General features: G+C 36.2%; 1 pseudogene; it reads right to left on the bottom strand.

Annotated features, from left to right (window-relative positions):
- Window positions 1–7,447, bottom strand: part of LOC149203386 (protein argonaute 1B-like) — a 31,816-nt pseudogene extending 24,369 nt beyond the window's left edge.
- Window positions 7,448–14,772: the final 7,325 nt, after the last annotated feature.

Genomic DNA, 14,772 nt, shown 5'->3' with positions numbered 1-14,772 from the left:
GGCTGAATACATGGCTACCAGTCAGGCAGTATGTGAGGCCATTTGGATGCGGAAAATTCTAGTTGGATTGTTTGATCAAAGGATGGATCCAACTGTGATCTATTGCAATAATCAGAGTTGTATCAAACTCTCTGAAAATCCAGTATTTCATGACAGGTCCAAGCACATCGATATCTAATATCATCATCTTCGAGACTATGTGGTGAAGAGGATCATGTTGTTGTAGTATGTTTTGACCGAGGAGCAGGATGCAAACATTTTGACTAAGGCATTGTCAAAATGCAAATTCGAGTTCCACAGGGACAAGATCGAGGTGACAAATAATCCCTTTCTTGTTGAGAGGGAGTGTTAAAAATAGCAACAATAAATGATAAAAATAGAAGTGCTCAAAATAGCATTCCTATAAATAGCATTTCGAGATGCATTCCAATTTTAGTTAGTCGCTGAACTAAAATTGAGAATTAAAATTCGAATTTGATCTTAGTAGCTGTTTGAAAAATAATTAATTAATTCATCTTGAGTTAATTAGTTGGAGAAAATCAAACATGAAGTCTATGTGAAGACATGCAACAATTATCCCTTTGATTGAGGAATTTATCCCTTAATTAAGGAGATCAGGATGAGTTGTAATTTGAGTTGTAATTAGTTAGCTCAGTTAACTAAGTTAAGTCCAGTTAGATTAGTTCCAACAGTTTGTGGAACTGATTGTGAGTTCATTTAGTTAATGCATGCATGCATGCAACTAGTGTACTTCCGATAACTGAATATTCTCTTTTCAATAACTCATGCATGCCAGTCCAGTCAGAGACCCAGTTGAGATCAGAGGAAGTGACAGTGTACTATCATTTGCAGGAATATTCCCATGAGGATATCTCTTGCATGCAGAAGGAATTCATTCCATGAGGATTGCGCAATTTAGTCTGAGGACAGAGCAGTGTGTGAGGTAATTACACACAGGTGGCAGCTTGAGTATCCAGGAGAAACTGCACAAGGAAATAGGAGGCTTGGAGGACTGAAGGAAGGAATATGTGTTGTCTATTCTATCTATGAGCAGTAGTGAGGAATTGTACTGAGAGCTGGATAGCTTGTGAGCTAAAGCTTTGTGTAATCCTGAGATATTTCCATTTATATGATAATATAGATAGCGAGGTTTTTAGCTGAGGCTTTCCCCAGAGTATTCTTCTGCGTTCATGTGCGTTTGTTTCTTCTTCATCTATTATATGTGTTCTATTTGATCTTTCTCAAAATTGATTAAGCTTCCGCAAGTTTGTTTGTAGAAGTAGATCAAGTATTTTGCTCTAGTATATTGCTTTATCAGGTGATCTACAGTGAGAATTTCTACACACCATTTGTTTCCATGATTTTTGGATCAGTTGAAGGGCAAGAACTGATGCTAACTGGTGTCTAGGGAAAATTTGGGCAAGCTAACACACCCTCAAATTATTAATTTAATCAAAATGGGAAAGTCTAAGCCCTCATCCAAATGTTGAAACAATATGAAATGAAGGGCCTGAACAAAGCCACACCCATATTAAATCTAAAGAGCTCAATTAATAATCTTACCATTACCTAAAACCAAAATTGTTTTACAACTTTTCAACCAGATTGAAGCTCCAGCCAACTATGTTTTACAACACCCATTTTCAAGAGCATATGCCTTAAAAAATTTACAACATCTGACTTCACAAAACTACATTTCTCATTGTGTCAAGGCATTGAGTTGTTTTTTGCCTCAATAGAAAATGTATGCATTGAACTAATGTCCAAGGAAAATTTAGGCAGGCCATCACACCCTCAAATTATTAATTCAATCAAAATGGGAAGGTATAAGCCCTCATCCAAATGTTGAAACAATATGAAATGAAGGGCCTGAAAAAAAACCCCACCCATATCAAATATTGAAGAGCTCAGTTAATAATCTTACCATTACCTAAAACCAAAAATGTTTCACAACTTTTCAACCAGATTGAAACTCCAGCCAACCATGTTTGACAACACCCATTTTCAAGAGCATATGCCTTAAAAAAATTACATCTGACTTCACAAAACTAGATTGCTAATTACGTCAAGGTGTTGAGCTACTTTGTGCCTCAACGGAAAACACAAGCACTTAAATAATTATTCTGAAAGGAAAAACTCTAAAATTCCAATCAAAATTTGGCACAGACCTTTGCTTAAATTTGTACCAAATAGTGCATATCCATGACATATCCTTAAAGGCTTCAAAACTAGAGATAACCCCACCTTCACATGTTTGTGAAGGGATTTGGTGTCCACCTCACCAGAGACAGTAACAAAACTTTTAGGCTTCCACTCATGTTGAAGTAGTGCATCTGCCCTTCCATAATAATTGAGGGACCTCTTAACTATTTTTAGTGGGTCCAAATCATGTTGAGTGCCTATGGTGAACATATTTGCGTTCCTTGAAAAACCATGCGGTATCTTCGGTCCAACAACGTTCTTTGTTAGAGGACTCATAGTGTGCAAGTAAGATGCCTTCAAGGTATACCAGCTCTACAAAGCATGGGTAACTTTTAGTATGACACCATAAAAATTTCTATGCAATGCTTCATAAAAAAGTTTGCAATTGCCCCTATATTGTACCAAAAAACCCACTAAATTTCACTATTTCAATTTATAAGAATGGCAAGGACCAAATCTTCCAAGGTCAAAGAAGAAACAAAATAAAGCTTTGAAATACTCAAGTATGCATCATATTTCAAGAAGTTTCCTAATGAAATGTAAAACGCAACTTCACCCCCTATAGAAAGATTCTCGTTTCCAATTACTCCTGAGAAATGTGTTATTGGAGATGGTGTCAGTCTAATGCTTGTACTGACCCCTGCATAATCATGCAGATATTGAAGCTCAACCTGTCAAATTTACAATATATAATGTAAGCAAAGTTAAAGTGTAATATGTGTCACAAAAAATTTACAAAAGTACTTTTATCACTATAAAGCATGAAGAATGTGCATATAAGCGACCATTTTTCAGTCAGTGACCATTTTTCAGTAAATTGGGATGAGATAGTGTGCAAAAACTGTAATAAATTGTGTTGCAAGGAAACAAGTGAATTCTAAAAATTGAAATGAAAGACACCTTAGATGTTTACAATATTAATTTCTTAGGCATCAATGTTTTAATTTCATAACAAGATAAAATAATAATGAAATGGCTAAAACACATATATCCAATATTCAACAGATATATTTTTAAGTTTTACAAAGGTGTCCTAGCATAATTTATGTCATAGTTTGACACTTGATCAGTTCCAAATATTTCTTTTTAGGCAAGGATCAAAGCCCCCCAAAAAAAGTTCATGTTGGTTGGATTTATGAATATAGGATTAATCTTCTAATGCTACACTCCTTTCAGAATTTCAAACTAATCTTGGGCAAGTTTTCCTTCAAATGTCAAATAGAATAAATTGATGTTGATGATAAACAATAGAGAGAAAGAGAGAGGATGGAAGACCTTAACTGAGAATCATAACACATATCAAGGGTCAAGTTGTCAACAATAAATATGTACTTAAAATAATTTGCACTGCATCAACAAACTTACCAAATATTCTACACCATGTTCTTTTAGAAGTTCAATCATAGCATGTTGATTAGCACCCTCTGCATCTACAAATGGCTGCAAAAGAAATTGTATCACTTAAGTCCTCAAACTAAACAATGCACATAGTGGATTCAGTACCACTAAGGTTCCAAAATTGAAAAACAAAAAAAATTAATAAATACTCCAAACAACATAAATATTTATAGAAACAAAATATTTTGAAGGTGAAAATTACACTCCTTGCTCTTGATTTATAAAACAAGCTTTCAATTGGCAATAAACAGTGATACCAGAGATGAGAACTACAGGAAGGTTCAACTAGAACTAGCTAATGAGAAAGAAGAGGCATTCAATTCCAAGATGATAATTTGAAAGAATTTTATCTAGGAGTGGTTGGAGGTAGCCATCAAAACTATTATCTCACCTCTCTCAAAGCATTTGTGATTATGAATCAAGACCAAGAGGAAAGTTTCCCATGGAAGAAAGGAGAATATTAATTAATGTTAAATGATACATGCCTTCCTATTTTCATTTTAGTAGTCTTGTGAAATAAATCTCATTATGAGAGCCTTTGTTCACAAGGTGTGATTTTGACTGCCTTGTAAAGCATATTCCAAGCATATTGTGGCATCATATCAAATTCTTGGTGAATCTATTCTTTCACCTTTATAGAAAAGTCTATTGGAATTATCAAAAATAAATAAAAATGAACCCTATAGAAAAGGCAATACAAATAGGTTAGGGAAAACAAGTTGAAGGAAGAGCCTATAATGAATAGTTGTGGCTTTGAGCTCAGGAAAGATATTCAAGCCCAAAAGCCACAAACAGATACAAACATTGAAATTGTGGAATCCAAGAAAGAGCTATAGCTTATATTATGATATTGTTGGAGGATCTTTGCACACGTGTGTGTCAAACCCTCTCCAGTAGGAAGTTGGCTACCTAGAGATAGAACCAAGATATAAACTACATTTTTTCTCCAACAGTCTTTTCATTAAGGCAATGGTTGGAGAAATAGTAGGAGGAGCTGCATCCATCACTAGCAACTTCAAGACACACTTGCACACATTAAACAACCAAAATATCTTTACTCTTCCTCAAGAAATTAACCTCCTCCTAATCTATAGTTCAACATACAAAAGTTACAAATTGAAATCAATAAAATGGCAAAGAAGAAAAAGGAGAAAATGAATTGCAAAAAAGTCCAAGATTTTTTTTAATCGAGATAAATGATGCCCTAAGACACAGAGTTAAACATTGTATAACACAAATAGCTACCAAAAAAGGAACGAGTATTCAGGCAAAACTGAGAGCAGCTTATTCCATTGGTGAGCTTCATCTATATTGCATTAGTCAATGTTGTCCAGGTTTTTGAAATTCACTGGTAACCACATCATGACAACAAGAAATGGAAACCAACATTGTAAACAATGGCTTAGCTTGAAGGTAGGGATCTCCCCCCACAACAAGACTGACTTGAAAATTTTAAATAGTGATTACTTGGTCTGACTTTATATACTTTTCATTTTTTTTCAAATTGTGCATAGCCATTTTTCTTACCTGGTTGACTCAAAGCCTTCTTCAAATTTTTCGTAACAAGTAATTGCTATAAGCATGAAGAATGTGCATATAAGCGACCATTTTTCAGTCAGTGAACATTTTTCAATAAATTGGGATGAGATAGTGTGCAAAAATTATAATAAATTGTGTTGCAAGGAAATAAGTGAATTCTAAAAATTGAAATGAAAGACACCTTAGATGTTTACAATATTAATTTCTTAGGCATCAATATTTTAATTTCATAACAAGATAAAATGATAATGAAATGGCTAAAGCGCATATATCCAATATTCAATAGATATATTTTTAAGTTTTACAAAAGTGTCCTTGCATAATTTATGTCATAGTTTGACACTTGATCAGTTCCAAATATTTATTTTTATGCAAGGATCAAATCCCCCAAAAAAAGTTCATGTTGGTTGGATTTATGAATATAGGAATAATCTTCTAATGCTACACTCGTTTATGAATTTCAAACTAATCTTGGGCAAGTTTTCCTTCAGATGTCAAATAGAATAAATTGATGTTGATGATAAAGAGAGGAGATGGAAAACCTTAACTTAGAATCATAACACATATCAAGGGTCAAGTTGTCAACAATAAATATGTACTAAAAAAAATTTGCACTGCATCAACAAACTTACCAAATATTCTACACCAAGTTCTTTTAGAATTCCAATCATAGCTTGTTGATTAGCACCCTCTGCATCCGCAAATGGCTACAAAATAAATTGTATGACTTAAGTCCTCAAACTAAACAATGCACATAGTGGATTCAGTACCACTAAGATTCCAAAATTGAAAAACAAAAAAAAAATTAACAAATACTCCAAACAACATAAATATTTATACAAACAAAATATTTTGAAGGTGAAAATTACACTCCTTGCTCTTGATTTATAAAGCAAGATTTCAATTGGCAATAAACAGTGATACCAGAGATGAGAACTACAGGAAGGTTCAACAAGAACTAGCTAATGAGAAAGAAGAGGCATTCAATTCCAAGATGATAATTTGAAAGAATTTTATCTAGGAGTGGTTGAGGTAGCCATCAAAACTATTATCTCACCTCTCTCAAAGCATTTGTGATTATGAATCAAGACCAAGAGGAAAGTTTCCTATGGAAGAAAGGAGAATATTAGTTAATGTTAAGTGATACATGCCTTCCTATTTTCATTTTAGTAGTCTTGTGAAATAAATCTCATTATGAGAGCCTTTGTTCACAAGGCGTGATTTTGACTGCCTTGTAAAGCATATTCCAAGCATATTGTGGTATCATATCAAATTCTTAGTGAATCTATTCTTTCACCTTTATAGAAAAGTCTATTGGAATTATCAACAAAAAAAAAATGAACCCTATAGAAAAGGCAATACAAATAGGTTAGGGAAAACAAGTTGAAGGAAGAGCCTATAATGAATAGTTGTGCCTTTGAGCTCAAGAAATATATTCAAGCCCAAAAGCCACAAACGGATACAAACATTGAAATTGTGGAATCTAAGAAAGAGCTATAGCTTATATTATGATATTGTTGGAGGATCTTTGCACAAGTGTGTGTCAAACCCTCTCCAGTAGGAAGTTGGCTACCTAGAGATAGAGCCAAGATATAAACTACATTTTTTCCTCCAAGAGTCTTTTCATTAAGGCAATGGTTGGAGAAACAATAGGAGGAGCTGCATCCATCACTAGTAACTTCAAGACACACTTGCACACATTAAACAACCAGAATGTCTTTAATTTTCCTCAAGAAATCAACCTCCTCCTAATCTATAGTTCAACATACAAAAGTTACAAATTGAAATCAATAAAATGGCAAAGAAGAAAAAGGAGCAAATGAATTGCCAAAAAGTCCAATATTTTTTTTAATCAAGATAAATGATGCCCTAAGACACAGAGTTAAACATTGTATAACACAAATAGCTACCAAAAAAGGAATGAGTATTCAGGCAAAACCGAGAGGAGCTTATTCCATTGGTGAGCTTCATCTATATTGCATTAGTCAATGTTCTCCAGGTTTTTGAAATTCACTAATAACCACATCATGACAACCAGAAATGGAAACCAACATTGTAAACAATGGCTTAGCTCGAAGGTAGGGATCTCCCCTCACAACGAGATTGACTTGAAAATTTTAAATGGTGATTGCTTGGTATGACTTTACATACTTCATTTTTTTTTTCAAATTGTGCATAGCCCTTTTTCTTACCTGATTGACTCAATGCCTTCTTCAAATTTTTGGTAACAAGTAATTGCTACTTGACTCGACGCCGCCTTCAACTTTTTCATAACAGGTAATTGCACTGCTCTGGCAATTGCCTCCATAGAATAGTTAACATGCAGGGTATACCTGCTCATGACAACGTATTTTCTTTCGCCTTTCCGTCTGTAGGAAACTTAACATTCGCCCAACGTATGGAGGAGATTGGCGTGAATGTTCTGAGGTTGGTCAACAAGCACGATGTTGTTCCGAATGTGCCTGGGCTTTTTATGAACGAGAACATGGGATGGGTGAGCAAACTACTCAGTTGGCTTCCCTGGACATATTTTCATGTGGGCATCCAGCTTTCGCTGCAAAACGAAAACTCTCCCTTCTTGAAGCCCACTCATAATCTATCTGACTTCCATAGTTTAGAGGTTTATCTCCATTTACTGGATGGCTATGTTGGGGAGAACAAACCCTTCAAATCTTCAGGTAGAGATCCAGCTCTTGTCAATAAGCACTGCAACTTATTGATTGATAGGTTTTATATCCCGCCTTGCTGTTGGAAATGCAAATGGCAAATGGGCATGGCCTGCTAGATCTCCTCGATCTCCCGATGCAGACTATGAACCGCACCAGATCTGATTTAGAATTCAGTTGGACGATAACCTCTTTGAAACGTCTATTTCCCAAACACAGAGGAGAATGTTTCCATGGGCTAGATCCCCTCGTTCTTCGTTACCTTGATGCAATGCCACATCGCCTCAAATAGTTTTTCTTTGTGGAGAAAATCAACAAATAGATTAAAGGAGTTGTCTATGATGCGACTTTTTGGACATTTCGGTGACAGAATCCGGCGGAAAAAATTGAGATTAAATCTTGATGTGTATTATTTAAAATGGTTTTTTAACTGCATATTTGGATTCAGCACCCTGGAAAACCCTGGGACACTTTGATTGTGCAGAAACTAGCTATCAAACTTGTGATTCCAATAAATTGCTGTCGGATTTTGACCGTAAAAACCCACCAAAAAAGCTTCCAGAAAATCTTATTATAAACCACTGCCAAATTAAATGCTAGGGGGTTGTGCTTCCTGCCAAGTTTCAAGCCAGCCCAACGAAAAAACTTTATGGCATCGATGTCGGCTCCATAGGACAATTTGAGCACATCCTCCACATACTGACTGAAACCCCAAGTCGCAAACTCGTTCAATGCATTTTCAACGCCCATCCGAGGCACATCCGAGGCAGATTCTTTAGAATGCTGCTCACAACCATTTCAATCAGAATCTATCTTGGATTCTCTCTCTAAAACACTATAGTGACCTTCCCTTGCCAGCCAGCCATTGATTCCATTTCCATTGCTGGTCATCGAGCTCTTTACCGGTTTACAGATCTTAATTATCGGACTTCATACCCACCTCCCTCTCAGACTTCAGATCCAATTCCCTAACCAAGTGTTGTGCCCATTCAATCCATCCGAAAGAGACATAAGCTCCCAAAATCACCAAAGCTAGATCGAACGAACCCAGGGCAGGGGTTAACAAAAGAACACTGCCAAGGAAGTACGTTTATTTTGTTTTATGATCCATCCACAGCGAGAGTGAATACACCCCCAACTGAGCTCAAACAATTAGAACGAAAAAACAATAGCGATATGCAGACAAAGTCAGGCTAGAAATTTGTGTTTCTCCTCTCTATAGTTCGGGGTCGTATCCATACACGCAGCAGAAGGTTCGAAGTTAAAAATGTGAAATCGCTGCAGAAGGTTTGAAGTTAAAAAGGTGAAATCAGTCCAGGACTGGACTGCGGGAAAATTTGAAGTCCTTAAACCTTTTGGGAGAGCACGAATAATTTTTTTTCACTGGCGAGCACGTTTAAAGAGGTTTATTTTTTCAAAAGGTTATTTATTAAAGAAGATATTAAAAGTGATTTATTCGAAAAGGGATTTAATAAAAAGTTCATAAAATATTATAAAGTGCTTATTGAAATAATTTTTGGATATAGATTTTTCTTTTATGAAAGGAGTGTTTTTATAAAGAGGGTGTTTTTATAAAAGGAATATAAAGGTTTTATTATTGGAAGGAGAAAAGATTCGCAAATAAAGATTTTTTTCAAAAGGATTTTAAAAAAATATATTTCATTGACAAAAAAGTTTAGTATTTTGTAAAGTTCGTCAGTTTACAAAAATATTTTGGTGTTTTGTCAAGCATGACAGTGTTTTTTGGGTGAGTATTGTGCCTTATGAGGTCGCATATTGAAAATCATATTTTTTTGGGGGGTGATATGGAAGATAACTTCTTGCAATCAAGAAAGAAGCTATAAGACAAATGAAAGACCGTAGTCATGGGTCGCAAAGCGCGCTTGAAGCATATTAAGAAAAGTAATCAACAAGAATAGACAAATATCCTTGTCGTATTTAGAGAGGTTCAAGCCACAGCCGAGGAACTGCCCAGTCTAGTAAAAGCCAAAAAGAAGAATGCACAAGCATTGCATCATATCCAGCAGGGAGTGGACCGAGCAGTGTTTCAGAAGGTTATGATCACATATTCAGCAAAGACAGCATGGGAGACCTTGGTGAAAATCTTTAAATGCATCGCCAAAGTCAGTATTGTTAAGTTGCAAAATGCTAGAAGAGATTTTGAAAGTCTGCAGATGAAGGAGACAAAGGACATCGATTCTTTCATGAATCGAGACATGACAGTCGTAAATCATCTAAACATTTATGGTGATGAAATTAAATATCAAATAGTGGTTGAGAAGGTCCTCAGATCTTTGTCTACCAAATTTGATGTTGTGTTAACAGCCATAGAAGAAGCCAAGGATTTGGCATCATTGAGAGTTGATGAGATCACTTCTATGACATGAGACAAGGATAGACAAAAATAAGGATTCCAATTTAGAAACTTCTTTCAAAATCCATGTTCCTATTTCAAGAGACAGAGGTTGACGCAGAAGTAGATCGAGAGGCAAAAGACAAGGCAGAAGACATGGTGGTCAGAGAGACGATCGAGAAGAGCATGAACATGAAAGTGGAAGCAACAACAGAAGCTTCATCAATAATCGAAGAGTTGACAAATCAAAGGTGTGATGTTATTATTGAAATAAATTTGGTCACTATGCCCGTCATTATAGGAAGAGCCTAGTTGATCAAGGAACCTAGAGAGATATGGTCATGGAGATCAAAGCGAGGTTACAAAGAGCTAGGGAGAGTGGATTAACAACATTCTGTGAGTGAGAGAAAATAAATATTTCTTGTTTGAGCTATAATGCATCTTGTAGTGGTACATCAGGTGTTATAACGCACAAGGGCTCAACAGTGAGCCACGTTACAGGTCGCAAATTTTGTAAGCATGTGGGTTCCCTCATCCATTGGGAGCATTAGAGAAATAACGTGATAATTCTCTGTCATAGACAACGTTGGTACGCAGGCCCTCCGTAAGTCGAGCGGCATTAAACAAATCAAAGTCATTTTTTTAAAGGTTGAAGGCAAACCATTGAAAAGTGTTTTTGGTTCATATGCCTTGGCTTTGAGTTTCATTCAGCAAGTGATGGGTGAAATGATTATGTGCAAAGTAGAAAAATCTACATCTTCCAAGGAAGCATGGAATATCTTAAAAGGAGAATTTGGTGCAAGGGGGAGTGACATGCAACAACAAGATGTGTCAAAATTGTGTGTTGAGTGACACAGTTAAAAATTACTACCATAAATGACTAATTCATATATTTGATGTACTTATTATTTCATCGTATTTTTATTCTTGGACTATAGTAGTCATTTACGTTAATCATTATTAATTTTTTCACTTATTATCTAGTCATATATTTTAGTCATGGACTAAAGTAGTCATTCCAATTAGCCACTTTTAGTTTGGCCACTTATTATCTTGTCGCATATTTTATCCCTAAACTAAATTAATCGTTTAAGTTAGTCATTTTTAGTTCGGTCACTTAAAATTGCTCAAATTTATTAGTAATTCACTTGAAATAATTGCAGTGACTAACATTTTAGTCACCTTGCCAATAATTTCATCATTTTCTACTAGTGATAGGAGCCCCAACTGGAGTATTAACCTGGTTTCCATGTATTCTTATAGATTTTCCTTAGCTCTAAATGTCACCAAGAGCAAGGAATGAAAATGTGCCTTCTAAAAGTAAGTGAGTGTGCTTGGTGAGTGATCGATTGTAAGTGTGTCAAGGTTGTTCTACTACGGAGAGAGAAAAGAAAGTGAGCCCTTAAGAGAGAGGTAATAGTACCACCTTAGTAGAGACACACACAACCAAGAAGGATGTGTCTAACATCCAGCGGAATAGACCACAAATATGTGATGGTCATTACAACCAATCAAGAAAGATTTGTCTAATATCTAATGGAATAGTTCACGAGGATGTGACATCAATAATAACCATTACAGCACATTATCAATATGATCAATACTAAAATAACTGAAATAGTTCAACTTAGCACAGATGAAAACAAACATGAATTACAAACATGCACAGAATAGTCTTATAAATATTCATAATCCAAAGCACATGTATACAATGAACACCACTAGCTCCAATAGTGGAGCATTAGAGCCACTACATGCTACCCAAAAGAACTAGTGTGTCTCTCTAATGCCTTGCGTGAGGAGCCAAGGTGAAAAAGTATTTGCTCATACAATGAGGATGTATATATAACCAATGGGGTGATGCTTCACCTCCCTGGTGACTCTTTGACTACCCTCATGATTGTTTGAATTCCTATGACTTTTCAACTTTGCATGACTCTTCATCTTCTTTACATTTCCTTTGGAGTTCCACTTTACAATACATTTTCAAATAAGAGATTACATAATCCATAAGAATGACGTGGAATATGATGGCTCATGACATGACATGGCATGACACTACTGACAAGGACTTCTTGATGACATGGCAATGTCAAGCCATTCTTGCTTCTCCTTTTTCTTCAACAAGAGATGTTCAATGTTTCATCTTCATGAAAGATATGCTTTGTTCTTCATATCCACCCTCCAAAGGGTTGTGAATTAGATGGAGTCTTCATGCAATCTTGATCTTTGATCTTCTGTTGTAATCTAGTGTTCCTTCATCTTCTCGCCTAATGATCATCTTATCTCTTCAGCTCCATATGTCTCTTCTAGCACGTCCTCTTTATCCACCTCCTTTTTCATCATCTTACCATGGCATGATAGAGTACCTGCATCTGCAATCCACTCATGACAAGATGACATCAATCCAATAAAACCCTACTCTCAAATGTTGCATGATGATCCACTGACTTAGTCAAGACAGACTAAGAGAGATGCTTAGTGACTGCACAGTTGTGTGGCATAGGTAGTCAGGGCTGAAGCTTGAGCCTTGAGACTGCGCAATGTGCAATTCAGGTTGGCCTCAAAAAGCAGATTGTGCATTTTTTGGAGTCAGTGAGTCAGGTTGAGGGGTTTTACATTGTTTCTTCCAAATACACAGTTCTGGGAGGCAAAGGAGGCCAAGTGAGTGCATAGTTTCACATCTCAAGAGCTCAATGGTTGGGCTTGAGGTCTGAGATTATGCAATGCACATTTCAAGTCTGGTTGGAGGGCATGATTGCATTGTTTTGGAGGCCAAGGCATGGGTTTGAGCACTAAAATTATGAAATGTGCAGTACTTGGAGGATAGGAGGCTAGGTGATTGCATAGTTTAATATTTCAGGATCTCAAGATTGATGCTTGAGGACTAATACTATGCAATGCACTATGTTGTCTTGGCTCGAGAGAAAGATTGTGTAGTTCTAGGACTCGGGGGTTGGGCTTAAACACTGAGGTCGCAAAATGTGCAGTTCTTGGAGGCAGAGACTGCACATTGTGCAATTCCAAGAAACAAGGTTGTTACATGAGGACTGAGATTGTGCAGTGTGTAGTTCAGGGGGGTTAGACGAGGCTAAGTGGCTCGATCAAGAGTTTTTTCCATTTTTGATTAAGTGTTGGATCAGCGAGAGGAAGTTGAGTAAAATAAATATTTGAACATGATCACACACTTAGTTCACTTAACAAACCAACACAGGACACTCAGAACACATGAAAAACATACTTTCCTCAATGTAACAACATTGCGACAGCCCATTCCAAGTGTGACACTAAAGATACACTTTGTGACGATAACGATGACAATTGAGTGACAGTGTGTGAAACTTTGGAAATGAGTGTGGAACATGTCTACATGATAATAAAAACTCATTATCACAAATATTTCCCCTTGAAACAAACCAGAACTTCACTTTACACGATAAGTGGTTATTCCCACGCACAAAGATGACACTTGCTATATGAAAATAAAAGTGTGAATGATACTTGAAATATGTGAGTGATGGTGAAAACAACACATGTTGTGGTGAATATAACATGAAAACGACACTAATTAAAGGAAATAAAGCAAAAGAGACAACCAAAAAAATGAAAACGACACTCATTAAAACAAAGGTGCGTGAAGCTACAGTTTGCAAAACTCATCAAAATATAAGTACAAACGCAGGTAGAAGTGAGAAATTGATGATGTCAGTGTGCACTGACTACCAACATGGATTGCAAATTGCACAGGCATAGTATTGATGGACCGTACTATGCTTGTTTAAGATTGTGTAAAAGAATGCACTCGTCCACTTGTTAAGGACTAAGCATGTATGAGCAAGTGACTTTAAAACTTCCAATCCAAGAAGGGAGCTCAAAAGCATCAACTGACCGAGAAGTGAATAAGGAACTGATGATCATGAGATCCATAGTAGGATCCAAAATTTGAGTGTAAGAAAAATTTTGGAGGTTGTTCTCACAGCGACAACATTTGGTGACACACTAGTAGAATTCTTGCTTCTCTGCATTGGTTAATTCCTTTGTGTAGGGTCTATTTCTTCAGGGAGTATTGATTCATCATTGATATTACCATGGCTTCCCCATTTACCATGTGCATAAACATAGTCCCCTTCATTCCTTTACTCAGTTAAACACAAACATAAGGTCAGTGATCACACAATGTTTTGAATCAGGAAAGGGTAATGAATTTTGTGAGCTTTAGATTTTCAAAGTGTAGTTTTTCATCTCTGGTGTTGCTCCATTATGAGTAGACCTGGATAGTACCCCAGCAGAGTCACTTCAGGAACACAAACATTTCTCCACTACCATTGAGCCTAGATAGTACCCCGGCAGAGTTTCTTACTTCACCTCTCTACGCATGAAGCCTTTCTCTTCTTTCGCCTTTATTTATATATTTATATAGGAATGTGCATCAACACTTATTTATTTCATGGGTGGAAGAGGGATCCTGACTTATTGAGAGAAGATGAGGTTTTCCCTTCAGAGAAGCATATATAAGACCTCTAATATTGGTTTTCTCATTTATATTTTCCCCTTGCCCTTCTCTACTTGATTGGATCAACCTGAAAAAACTAAAACATATAGGCCGAGTGTAGG

This window comes from Pinus tabuliformis, chromosome 2_1 (assembly GCF_031772625.1).
Source record: "Pinus tabuliformis cultivar Carrire ecotype Pingquan chromosome 2_1, CPIR1, whole genome shotgun sequence".
In the NCBI taxonomy this organism is placed as follows: Eukaryota; Viridiplantae; Streptophyta; class Pinopsida; order Pinales; family Pinaceae; genus Pinus; species Pinus tabuliformis.
This window is presented reverse-complemented; position numbering and strand designations above follow the sequence as displayed.